The sequence below is a fragment of the Portunus trituberculatus genome, chromosome 3 (assembly GCF_017591435.1).
Source record: "Portunus trituberculatus isolate SZX2019 chromosome 3, ASM1759143v1, whole genome shotgun sequence".
NCBI lineage: Eukaryota > Metazoa > Arthropoda > Malacostraca > Decapoda > Portunidae > Portunus > Portunus trituberculatus.
Genome location: NC_059257.1, coordinates 2,213,637 through 2,227,717, shown reverse-complemented (window position 1 = coordinate 2,227,717; position 14,081 = coordinate 2,213,637). Strand labels below are relative to the sequence as shown.

General features: G+C 44.8%; 1 protein-coding gene across 1 annotated transcript in view; it reads left to right on the top strand.

Moving 5' to 3' along the window:
- The first annotated feature begins 119 nt into the window (after positions 1-119).
- LOC123508393 overlaps positions 120-14,081 on the top strand; it is a 57,812-nt gene continuing 43,850 nt past the window's right edge. Inside the window, exon 1 of the mRNA XM_045262114.1 lies at positions 120-248. The gene's annotated coding sequence lies outside the window, so the exon portion shown is untranslated. The remainder of the gene's footprint in view (positions 249-14,081) is intronic.

The following is a 14,081-nucleotide window of genomic DNA, read 5'->3' as shown; positions in this document are numbered from 1 at the left end:
CAAAATGCATATACCCTTTTTTCACCTTAAAATAACGTACTACCGTTTCTGATAACATAAGCAAAAATTCCTGTCACACCTTGTATTATCGATTCGCATTTCGCATCTTTGCTACACTTGTGCAACCACTCACACATGTGCTCCTGCATCGAAGGAAAATCCGCCACGTACCGCCTTTCCTATTGTGTTTTGCTCAAACCAAAGCCGTCCACAGATCAGTTCTCAATCGCACTCGTAACGTGTGGAAGGTAAGAATTCTTATTTAAACCATTGGGAGTCTTTCCATAATTCCACAAGTATATTGTGGAAGTCAATATGTATATAGAACATTTCCATAATAAACACAGTTTCTCAACAATAATACAATATGCATCTGAGAAGATGTATAATACAAAACTTTCAGGGTCAACATTGCTGTTATTCTTATTGCTGGAAAAATGCACTACTTCTTTCAGCAACTTCCGTCCGAAGATTGCATTGACGTAATGTATTGTATTTCAATAAGTTTACCAAAAGAATAGCGTAAATATTTATCAAAGTATGAGCAGCAAGGTATTGGGGAGAAGATATATAAGTAGGAAAATGCGAATTAAGAATAGTGTGCGTGTGCGCGTGTGCATGTGTGTGTTTGTCACTGACCACTCATAACAGTCACTCCAACAGACGTTCTCTTGTGGAAAGCCCAGAGCTAGAAGAAGAAAGACTACACACTAAGAGGCTCACCCATATGCATTATGGATATTATGGATAGGTATAATAGATGGAATTAGGTTGCTTTACTCATACAGGGACTGCTATGTTCAGAGAATGATTTTCGCCAGCTAGGACATGGAAAAACATCATAGCGAACAATTTTGATCGAAGGCATTAATTAGTCAGAAGAATGAAGTAAGGGAGGGACATGCCCATAATTATATTATTACTACCAAAGGTTTGATGAAAGGATCTACCTAAATTTAAAGACATACGTTGTCAGTGTTGCCGTTACAAGGAAAGGAAGGAGGGAAACATGAAAGAACAAAAAAAGTTGTTACTTAAGATATATTTGGGGAGTTGGAATTCGAAAGATTTTGACATTTTCTATAAATGAAGGAATATTTGGAATTATTTTGACCACACACACACACACACACACACACACACACATCATATATATATATATATATATATATATATATATATATATATATATATATATATATATATATATATATATATATTACGCAAGATGAGACAGACCAAGGACAAAAAAATAAAAAAAGATTGCCCTAAGAGTTATTAAAAGCTATCCAAAATAGAGACAAATGTCTTGATACCTCCCTATTAATAGAAATCAAGTCGTAGAAAGTTAAAGTACCTTTTATTGGGCAACTTCTGTATCATGTACGGAGGCGGTAGCGTGGTGGATAAAGTGGTTAGCGTGCGATCAGTTAGACCTCCAGGGGTAGGTTTGAATCGTACGACATACCGCTTTGCAGCTATATCATTTGTTGAGTAGTTTAAAATTAGTAGCTACATGTAACAATGATACCCAGGTTCTAGCTGGTTACACAAAAGAAGCCCTTGAGCCCTAATATGGCTACCAGTATAAATAAGATTGCCTGCGTCACTAATGGGCGAAAGCTTAACAGAGCTTCCCACATATACTCTTTAAGTATGACTACAGGGTCTATAATCCATAACATAAAAAAAAAAAAAAAAATTGTAAAACGCGAGAGCAGTCTATGTTAAACAAACACTTGAATGGTAGAAAAAAGTTTGAGTAATCACCTCTTTTATGCGTTCAGCACACATCAATGGATTTCTGACATAGAAACAATAATCATTCCAGGGAAAATCAGCATAGTCCCTCCCCTGGACTCGCACAATTGGCAGAGGCGAAACGTCAGAAGCACCTCTGCTTTGGAGGATCGTGACGTAAAAGCCCAACGGAGAAGATAGTATAACTGGACAATTAGAAGGATTTTAGTTATTGAAAAGGCCAAGAATGTTAAGCACATCTCCAACACGGTCAAGAATGTGAGTAGGGTGTTGCAACAGTTGCTTTAAGTCAGGGATGACAGCTGAGTTAAATAAATAATTCACCAGGATCGTCAGCTATGTGAAAGGAAAGTCAAAGCCGGTGGTAAACATTGAAATCTCAATGGATGGATATGTCCACTGAAGGATATGAAGACAAAATGTGGTCTACTTTTGAAGTTAAATAGTCATTTTATTTTTTTTAGTCAGAGGAAGAGAGAGGGAGATAACACAAATACATAAATTAAAATAATTTAGGTCTACACATCGCACCTGGCTACTATATCGATTGTCAGGGCACACTTGAATTTCAGACTATGTCTAAACAACACCTCAAAATTTATATGCACATGTACCTTTTTTTCAACTTTAAAGAACATACTATTGTTTCTGGTAATATATAAAAAAAAAAAAAATTGTTGCATCTTGTATTATCGATTCGCACATTTGGTACACTTGTGCAGCCATACACACATGTGATCCTGCAGCAAAGCAAAAAGCCGCCACGTACCACGTTTCCTATTGTGTTTTACACAAACCAAAACCATCCATAGCTCAGTTCTCAATCACACTCGAGGAAGATAAGAATTTTTTGTTATTAAAGAAAACCATTGGGAGTCTTTTATTAATTCCACAAGTATATTGTGCATGTCAACATGTATATCGAACATATCCATAATAAACTGAATACCTCAGGAATTATGCATTACGTATCTGAGAAGGTAGTATAATAGAAAACTTTCAATGTCAATGTTGCTAAGTTATTGTTATTGCTGGAAAAATGTACTACTTCTTTCAACAACTTCCGTCCTAATATTATAATGGCGTAACGTACTGTATTTCAATAAGTTTACAAAGAAATAACACCTATAATAGAACAAGTATTTATAAAAATTGTTATGTGCAGCAACATATTTGGAAGAAGAATTATAAGTAAAAAGATGAAAATTGAGAAGTGTGTGTGTGTAGGTGTGTGTGTTTTCTGCTGGTCACTGGCCACTGATAACGTCTTCTGCTGAGTCACGCAACCAGATGTTCTCTTCCGGAAAGAAAGGCTACTCACTAAGAGGGTTACCCATTTGCATTATGGATGGCGATAATAGATGGAATTTGTTACCTTTTCTCATACACGGACTGCCACGTGTAGGCCTAACAGACTACTGCAGATTTCCTCATTTCTTATGTACTTATGTACAGTGAATCGTAGGCTGGCGACTCATTACAGCAGTAATGGATGGTCATTCATCGGAATCTGGTACCACTTGTATGGCAGACACCTTGTAAGTCATGGATGAGATGATTTATTACGCTAGGTGGTCGAAGTTTAGCTAAAGCGGGACGTAAGTGGAAACAATTTTTTTTTATTACTTAGGAGATAAGTAGGTTTGTTAAAACTATACGGAGAAAAAAAATATCTACATCCGCCACACCCCCCCCAGGGCAAAAAAAAAAGAAAAAAATTATAACGGGTCATATCTCACTTACAGTATGTCCAATTGGCTTAAACGTATAATATGTTGTTGGTAGATGTCCATGTAAGTGATTCTATAAATTTCATTAAGCTTGGATGAATGGTTTCGGATAAAAAAAAAAAAATGCGGTTTCGTTTTTTGTTTATTTTTTTATTTATCAAAATAAACTTTTTGGTTTATTGTTTTAAAAAAATAGCATAGAAACTTTGCATCTCTACGCAACTTATGTTGGAATTAGTGTATATATATATATATTTTTTTTTTTTTTTTTTTTCTAATTCCAAGAAAAAAATAGTATTTCAATTGTTCTTTAAAGTAATACCAACAAGAAGGGCATCAAATTTTATACCAATATATATATATATATATATATATATATATATATATATATATATATATATATATATATATATATATGTATTCTGTATTAAGTAAGAAATGCAAGTTTTGAGATATTCGCTCCTAAAGATTTTTTTTTCTCATTTTGTTATTGTTTTGGTATTTGCTTTCATCTGATTGACATAGCATTCTCACACATTATTGTTTATACAATGGTGCCTTGTTGGAGCATGATAGGATGATAATGCATCAGATTCCTGCTTCTCTAGAAAATATTATTCACTGGTAAGTCAAGAATGTCGTAAGGCGCTACCAGCAGTGTCACGTCAGTCTGCTATATTACGAATGGTCTAGACATCTCCTGAATCTTGATTAGTGTGTTGAGGTTAACAGAGACACACTGTGAAGATATTATTACTAGTCTGGGTTCACCTTCTAACCTGTGTCAAACTTTTATTTTTGATTGTATACGGATAATAGGCTGGTTGTGATGGTAAACTAGTCATGAAACGAATGTTTAAATGGCTAACATGTGTGAAGGCACCCACACCAAGGAAGGGTGGTGAGGTGCGTGAGGGAGTGCGTGGTGGGAGGAGCAACGCAAGGCTGGGGCTGCTCACACTCCAGCGGAGATATATACTTATCAAGTATATACGGATATTATCACAGCTATCAGTGTCAGATGTGCTTTATTATATCGTCTTGGTTGGTTTACCACATGTTATTGAAGTTTTTGTTTCTAAATTTCGTCAATTCATGCCTGTAAGGATGATAGTTGTGAAAATCATAACTACGAACGTGACATCCCTCCTCCTTGTGGGTGCCCCTGATCTACCGTCTCGAGGGGGAGACGGGTACCCATGCTAGTAAGGTCACCATTGAGGGGACAGACGAAATGGTTCCCAGGTACGCTGCCAGTGGAACAGCGGAGCCACCCGCTGGAGAGATCGCCTCATAGGGGGTCGTCCTGTGTTTAATGGTTGGGTGTCCAGGCTGGGATGGTTTAGGAGTCGGGTCTCAGCTCTGTCGCGGACAAAAATTCGCAACATGTGGGGCTTTTTTTTAAAAACGATTGGTCCACGGCAGCCAGCGCTCGCTCCCATCGTAGTCCCAGTAGGTGGTCTCCTTTGCCCTGAGCTATTCCCCCAGATGGGAACCGCCTTGTCGTGGTGGGGGCTTGCCCACTCTTCAGTGCCCCCAGATGGGAACCGCCTTGTCCCGTGTGACCTGGCGAGCTAGGCTAGAGGGGCTTAGGCCCCTGCTCTGCCCTTTCGAGGGGAGAGGGCTACCCATGCTAGTAAGGTCGCCAGTGAGGGGCCAGACTAAATGGTTCCTACGTAGGCTGCCAGTGGACCAGCGGAGCCACCCGCTGGAGGGATCGCCCAATAGGGGCCGTCCTGTGCTGGATGGTTGGGTGTCCAGGCTGGGATGCTTTGGGAGGGGGGTCTCAGCTCTGTCGTGGACAAACATTCGTATCATGTGGGGCCTTTTTAAAACGACTGGTCCGCATGGGGACGAGGTACCCGTCCACGGCAGCCAGCGCTCCCTCCCATTGTAGTCCCAGTAGGTGGTTTCCTTGCCCTGGAGCCAATTTTTGTGTAACTTTATATATGGTGAAACACAAAAAACTGTCAGGTTCTCGTGAGGTGGCTGACCTGGCCCGCGAGACGTCATCTTCAGGTCTGAGTGGGAAGGAGGATTCCCTCCACAAGAGCCTCCCAGCAGTCTCCTGTTCTGGGAGTTCTTCTGAGGGACGTATTTCTGCTGCATATGACTCCCTTGTGATGGTAAATGTTAACCCATCATTTTCTTATCACGCCTTGCACTCACTTCTCAAGGTGTATGGCACGGTTGTTCGCATTCGACTTGTTTATGATAAGGACTTTCCATCTAACCGCTGCTATGTGACTTTTCTGTCATGTGATGAAGCCCGTCTGGCTTATGAACATGTAGCATCTCTGCCCTTGCTGGCTCTGGCTTTAAGACAGAACTTCTCCACTCGCGCAATATTTCGGACAGTGACACGGACTACATCCCAAATCTTTTGACCACCATTCTGAGAATTCAGTTCCTGAAGTCCGCCAGATCCCGCCTCCACGTTGGTTTGTGGCGTACTACAGAAATGGGCGCGGAATTTCATCCATGCCTCCCGGTACCTGTCCAAAGAGATCGGCACGATTCCTGAGGGAAACCTCAAGAAATACGGAAGGGGTGCTCGTGTGAGCGAAAGATATCATGCAGGCAAGAATGTTGCAACATCTACCATGTCCTTCTGACAGCATGTTTGAGACTATAAAGGCACATCCCACCTTTAATTACAGCAAAGGTTGTGTGTACAGTCAGGATCTTTATGAATTCCTGATGAGGAAATACTAGCAATGTGTCCTAGCTCAGTCCAAAAGGTGACTAAGATGAGGAACTCCTCCAACATGGTCCTTCTCACCTTTTTTGGTTCCACCCTTCCTGACCGTGTTAATATCGGACCTATTAATCTTAGGGTGAGGCGTTTCGTTTCTCGCCGCCCTCTTCAGTGTTTCTCATGTTATGGGTACGGTCACGGTAAAAGCTCCTGTAAGGAAGCTTCTCGATGTGGTAATTGCTCTGCACTAGACTCACATTCTGAGGAGCATTGCAGTGCTGCTGCTTATTGTTTTCATTGCCGTGATGCTCACCAGGTACGTTCCAGGCAATGCCCCAGGTATCGCCTGGAGCAGGACATTCTACAGCTTGCTAACAGTCAGTTCATCAGCCTTGGTAGCGCCCGCCGTGAACTCCTGTACCGCCAGAAGGACGGTACTGGTGCGACATCCTATGCTTCATTGGCCGCTCGCTCTTCAGCTGAGTCTGCCGGTCCGAAGACAACTCCTGCTACCTCTCGCTCTGTTGGGGCGGGTGGTCCTGTTCATTTGGCCAATAGGTTTGCCTTTTGTCTGATGACTCAGTTGAGTCATCTCAAGAAGTGACGAGAATAATACGGACTTGACCAAAGTCACCCATGTAGTAGATGTCCATTTGCCACCTGTATCGCCTAAGCCTTTGAAGGGCATGACAAAACGGCACCGCGGCTCTGCGGAGTCGATAGATTTAGCTCAGCATAAGCAATCTAAGGTTTCTCCCGGTGTACATGATCGTGAGTCCCCCAGGGACCGCTCTGCAATGGTACCTTCAGTAGTTTCTGGCCAGCCTTCTGTGACGCCCTCCGTCTCAGATCGGGCTTCTTGTGATGAGGACGGTCTTAGCATGGAGACGTCCGATGATATTGTCACAGCCGTCCCTTGCGGACCCGCTGTGTCAGAAAGTGGAATCCAGCCTGACCCTCGCCCTCCGAGGACCGGTAGGAGTGATGATAGTTCGCATCACTCACCGGCAAGCCGAAAGGCAGCGGTCCAACGACCCGGCACATCACAACTCCCGGTGTCTTCTCGTCGCTTGATTATTTCTAGTCAGGTGAGTCACGGGCAGCCCTTCAAAAGGCTCGCCCGTCCACTGCACCCAAATAGTCATCTTCAAGCTTGCTGTAGAGGCCTGTCGGGAGTTCTCTCCAGCCTGTGTAGCTCTACAAGAGACTATGCTAGGTGATAGTACTTATTCTAGTCCTCCTGGCTATCGTGCCTTTTTTAGCACTCCTTTCCCTGACCAGGGCCACCACGGTGGCACAGCTATTCTAGTCCGTCAGGATATACCTGTTATCCCGTTACAACTTAACTCTCCCTTCAGGTGGTTGCTGTTAAGGTCTTTATGGGACGACTGTACACCATTTGCAGTTTATATCTCCTCCTCGGCTTCCTGTCTCCAGGGGTGAGCTTGACGGCCTGGTGCGTCAGCTGACTCCGCCTTTTCTTTTGTTGGGAGATTTTAACGGCCGTCACCCATTGTGGGATGAAGGTGCTAGTAATCCTCGTGGGGTTTTAATCGGTTCTTTTATTGAGGATGAGGGATTGAGGTTTTAAATTCTGGGGATGTTACACATTTCCACAGTCCTACTGGGACTTTTACAGCTATCGATCTTTCTCTTGTACATCTAATTCTTTCCTTGATTTTAATTGGCGAGTCCTACCGGATTTACACGGTAGTGACCACTTTCCGATTTTATTGAAATCTGTGAACTCTGAGCCACAGTCCCGGCCCCACGCTGGGTTTTAGACAAGGCAGATTGGCGTCGATTCACAGACCTTAGCTCTTTATCCGTCCGCTGGCTGACTTTTCTACTTGTGCTGAGGCTGTTGATTATTTTACCGATTTTTATTTCTTTAGCGCTTCAGACAATCCCTAGGACGTCAGGTCGCTTTACTAAGCGTCCCGTTCCTTGGTGGAACGCAGCATGCACTGCAGCGGTGAAAGAGAAACGGGCAGCTTTCTCTCGTCTCCGGCGACATCGTGGGGACCCGCAGTGCCTGGAAGCTTTTCGGCGCTGCCGAGCTCGGGCCCGCCGCGTTTTGAAAGAGGCACAAAGAGCCTCGTGGAAAGCCTATGTCTCTTCCATAAACGTCCGCACCCCTCTTACGGATGTCTTCAACAAAGTCCGCCGAATTGCTGGGAAGTATTCTGCTCCTTCCCCACCAATTTTGTTGTCTGCTGGGCGAACGGTGGCAGACCCTAGGAATGTCGCCGACCTCTTCGCGGAGCACTTTGCCAGTGTTTCCCAGAGGCATCCTGCAGCCCGGGCGCACGTCACCGCCAGAGAATGGAATCTCTCGGCATAAACTTTTCTTCCGCTGGAGGGGAGTCTTATAATGTCCCTTTCTCTGCTTCCGAGTTGCGGACTGCTTTGTCCCAGTGTCACGACTCTTCTCCTGGGCCAGATGATATACCTTATGCCTTCTTGCGCCACATGTCTGACACTGCTTTTAACTTTCTTTTAAATCTTTATAATATGATTTGGCATACCGGTGACTTTCCATCTTCTTGGGCTGTGGCAGTGGTTCTCCCATTTCCGAAGCCTGGGAAAGATAATCTCCAGGCTACGAACTACCGTCCTATATCTTTGACATCCTGCATTTGTAAAGTGTTAGAAAAGATGGTAAATGTAAGACTCATGTGGTACTTGGAGAGGGGAAGTACTTGTCATCGGTACAGTACGGCTTCCGAAAGATGAGGTCTACTACTGATGCTCTTTTATCCCTAGAGTCTTCCATTTGTGAGGCCTTCGCTAATCACCACCATCAAGTAACAGTCTTTTTGACCTGGAGAAGGCCTACGACACGGCTTGGTGTCATGGCATTTTACAGTCTTTGTTTAATTTTGGCCTTCGTGGCCACCTTCCTTTTTATCCAGCAGTTTTTATCCAGACGTTTTTACGGGTTCGAGTGGGAGTGTTCTCTGAGGCTACTGCTCTAAATGACGGTGTCCCACAGGAAGTATTCTTAGTGTTACATTATTTGCAGTCGCCATAAATGGTGTTATTGATACTCTCCAGATGGCATTCACAGCTCCTTATATGTTGATGATTTATGTATTTCTTTGCTGCTGCTAGGATGTCACTGATTGAGCGCAAGCTCCAACTGGCGATCAATAGGGTGTCCAGTTGGGCCAACATGAACGGTTTTCGATTCTCCACCTCGAAGACCGTAGCTATGCATTTTGTCGCAACCGTGGTGTCCATCCAGACCCTGATTTATACCTCGCCAATAGACGCCTCTCATGCGTGGAGGCGACTCGATATCTTGGCCTTTATTTGACAACCGTCTCACCTGGGTTCCCCATTTCCGTTCTCTTAAGGCGTCTTGTCGGCAGGCATTATCCCTTCTTCGGGTTTTAAGTCACACCTCTTGGGGTGCGGACAGGGACACGTTGCTGCTGCTTCACCGTACACTCATACTTCCGAAGCTGGAATACGGCTGTGAGATCTACTCATCCGCAACGGATGCACGACTACGCACGCTTGACCCCGTGCATCATGCTGGGGTCCGCTTGGCTACGGGTGCATTTCGGACATCTCCAATACCTAGCCTTCTAGTGGATGCTGGTTTCTGGCCGCTCGACCTCCGGCGCCAGTCTTCGATGCTCCGGTGTTGGTTTCGCACCCACCGTCTTCCTGATTCTGTCCCCTGTGTGTCAATGTTGCGGGACTCGCGCTCGCAGGCGTATGTCACTCGACCGAGTCTCCTAAACCTTTTGGCCTACGAGTTGCAAATCTCATGGCAGAGTTATCTATCGACCCCACTCCTGTGTACTCTTTCCGGCTCCCCCGAGTTGGTTATTGGCAGCTTCCTGTTACCTCATTATGCCCTCCTGCCATGGATGGCAAGAAGGATTTTCTGCCAGCTCTGTCCCACACACGGTTTTTAGAACACTTTTTTATGCATTCTGATGATATCCCTGTTTTTACTGATGGTTCCAAATCCGACGCAGGCGTTGGGTTTAGTGTGGTTTTCCTCTTTTATCGGTCTGGCAGTCTTCCTTCGGTAGCCTCCGTCTTTACTGCGGAGCTGTCTGCCATAGTCCTAGCTTTACAGATTATTTTTACTCTCCCGGTTTCGTCTTTTACAATTTTTAGTGACTGTCGCATTGCTCTTACTGCTCTCTCCTTTTATTTTCCATCACCCATTGGTTTTATCAGCCCTAGAGAGGCTATATCTACTTACAAGAAGAGGATATTGTGTTGGGTTCTGTTGGGTCCCTGGTCACGTTGGTGTTCCAGGGAATGAACACGCTGACCGTTTCGCTAAAGAAGCAGCAAGTCGCGCTCCATCTCCTGCCCCTGTTCCTTTTCGAGATGTATTTCATCTAATTCGAGTGGAGGTTGCATCAATTTGGCAGAGGAGATGGCTAACGGGGGTCGCAACCTCAAAAATTGGAGATCACTACTTCCACACGTCACAGACGTTATTGGCGCGACTGTGGACACGTACCCATGTACATAGGCGTCAACCTTCGTGATAGGTGCCGCACGGTGCGGCACACTGTGGTGCCCCAGTTTGACCAGGGCTACCTCAACCGCTGTCGCGGTAGAGATAACGTGTCTATTATATCTTTCCTTGGGCCAGAATTGGCCCAAGGCCATGACGTTTTAGATTTGGCCTTGGGAGAAGCTGGCCTTCTCCCAAAGCTCTGAATTTTATTTTATTTTACACTATTTTAATGTTTTATTCAGGTTTATAGTATTTTTAGTTTTTAGCTTTTTAATTGTATTGTTTTTAATCACTTTTAATTTTTATATATATACACGTTAGTTACAATTAATATATAGTAGCGGCGCCATATGACCGTCGTTGTTGCGGCGCCATAACTTTAAAATTCATCCATCCATCCCTCTTCAGTGTTTCTCGTACTACGGGTACGGTCATGGTAAAAGCTCCTGCAAGGAACCTTCTCGATGTGGTAATTGTTCAGCATTAGACACATTCTGAGGAGCATTGTAATGCTGCTGCTTATTGTTTCCATTGCTGCGATGCTCATCAGGTACGTTCCAGGCAATGACCTAGGTATCGTCTGGACCAGGATATTCTACAACTCGCTAACAGTCAGTTCATTAGCCTTGGTAGTGCTCGCCGTTAACTTCTTTATCGCCAGAAGGACGGTACTGGTGCAATATCTTATGCTTCATTAGCCGCTCGCTCATCAGCTGAGTCTGCTACCTCTCTCTCTCTCTCTTGTGGATGGTGGTTCTGCCGTTCGTTTAGCTAACAGGTTTGCCCTTTTGTCTGATGACTCAGCTGAGTCATCTGAAAGATGCAATGGGAATCCTCCTGCCTTGACATAGGTGACCCATGTTGAGGATGTACTTGCTCTTCCTGTATCACATAAGAATTCGAAGTGCCTGACCAAAAGGCATCGCGGCTCTGCTGAGTGGATAGATTTAGCTCAGCCGAAACAATCTAAGATTTATCGTGGTGCACATGACCGCGAGTCCTGCAGGGACCGCTCTAGAATGGTAGCACCATTGGCTTCTGTTTAGCCTTCTGTGACACCCTCAGTCTCAGATCAGGCTTCCTGTGATGAGGATGGTCTTAGCATGGAGTCGTCCATGATATTATCACAGCCATCCCTCGTGGACCCATGGTGTCGAAAAGTGTAATGCACTTCGGTGACCGGTAGGAATGATGGTAATTCACATCACTCATCGGTAGGGCGAAAGGCTGTGGTTCATCGAACCAGCACATATACACTCCCGGTGTCTTCTCGTCGGTTAGTTATTTCTAGTCAGGTGAGTCACGGGCACACCCTTCCAAAGGCTCGCCCATCCACTGCACCTAAATAGTCATCATCAAGCTTCTACATTGGAACTGTATAGGCCTTCGCGCCTCGTGGGTGGAACGCCGAGCTTTACTATCGGAGTTCTCTCCAGCCTGCGTCGCTCTACAGGAAACTATGCTTCGTGATAGTACTTATTCTAGTCCTCCTGGTTATCATGCCTTTTTTAACACTCCTTTCCCTGAACAGGGCCACCACGGTGGCACAGCTATCCTAATCCGTCAATATACACCTGTTGTCCCTTTGCAACTTCACTCTCCCCTTCAGCCGGTTACTTTCAAAGTCTTTCTGGGACGATCCTACGTTATTTGTAGTGTTCATCTCCCTCCTCAGGTTTCTGTTTCCAGGGGAGATATTGATGCTCCAGTGCGCGACCTAGCTCCACCTTTCCTCTTGCTAGGAGATTTTAATGGCCGTCACCCTTTGTGGATGAAGCTGCTAGTAATCCTTATGGGAATTTAATCGCTTTTTTCTTATTGAGGATGACGGATTGGAGGTTTTAAATTCTGGGGATGTTACACATTTTCAGTCCAACTGGAACTTTTACAACTCTTGGTCTTTCTCTCTGTACATCTAATTCTTTCCTTGATGTTAATTGGCAGGACCTACCTGATTTACATGGTAGTGACAACTTCCCAATTTTAATGAAATCTGTAGAATCTGAGCCACAGTCCTACCCCCCACACTGGGTTTTAGACAAGGTAGATTGACCACGATTCACTGAACTTAGTTCTTTTATCTCTTCATTGGGTGACTTCGAAACTTGTTCTGGGCCTCTTGAGTATTACTGACCTTTTACGTTCAGCAGCGATTTAGACAGTCCCCAAAACATCAGCTCGCTTTACTAAGCGTCCCGCTCCTTGCTGAAATGCAGCATGTACCAACTCTCTGAGAGAGAAATAGGCGGCTTTCTCTCGTCTCCGGCGACATCGTACATCGTGGGGACCCGCAGTGTCTGGATGCTTTCGATGCTGCCGTGCTCGGGCCCGCCGCGTTTTGAAGGAGGCACAAAGAGCCTCTAGGAAAGCTTATATATATATATATATATATATATATATATATATATATATATATATATATATATATATATATATATATATATATACACAGTGTTACGTACGCCACTCTAGCTGTGACTATCTGCTCCTGCTCACTGAGGAGTGTGTTGGTTTGGCACGATCGCCAGTTTATTACTGTACAGTTAGTGGAGATATAACACTCCACAGGGCCCCCACTACTATAAATCACAGCCGCCGTAACACTCAGGTTCTTTAAAGGTCGCCAACAGTGTATAACGTCCCCCACTGTAAAGGAATCTCCTTAGCAACTCCTTCTCCTCCGGTACCCAACCAAGTAGAATTTATAAATGGTAGATGTTATGTGTAACAGGGCGAGGCTTTAATACCCCCTAGAGACACCGCCCATAAGGACAATTCCGCCCACTTTTCTATGAAGTATTAATGCCTCTCCACACGCCTTGCCCACAGACTGTGATAAATCACAGACTGGGACAACACGCGCAGTATATTATTCTACTATCTTACTACGACAAGTGCTTCATAACACCTGTCAGTCAGACTGACTCCCTGGCCTATGACTACTACACACGAACCCAGACACCACCTACGGGTGACAACAGCCACACAGAGTCCAGATACTCGTCACAGACAGGTCTGACGGACGAGAACTACGCACAACTGGCCGACAGCACGAAGCTTCTCAGCTTTCACTAGCGTGCGTGGCTACAACCACTACAATATAGTATACCACTGGGGCTATACTAAACATGATGGGGCACACCGCCCCCCACCAAAACACACTGGTGACTACGGCCACCACAAGACAAACAGGACGAGACAATGCCGCGTCTCTCCCACGCGTTGCCGCCACAAGACAGGACGGAGGCAAAACAGAAGTGCAGCCAAACCAACTACGCTTCTCCCAGAACAACAAGCCCGTTGCTCTAACAGTCACGGTCTACAAGTAACAAGCCAGCTACTCAAACAGGAGGGCACAACTTCCAGACCGAGACTTGAGTACCTCTAACAGACAGTCCAG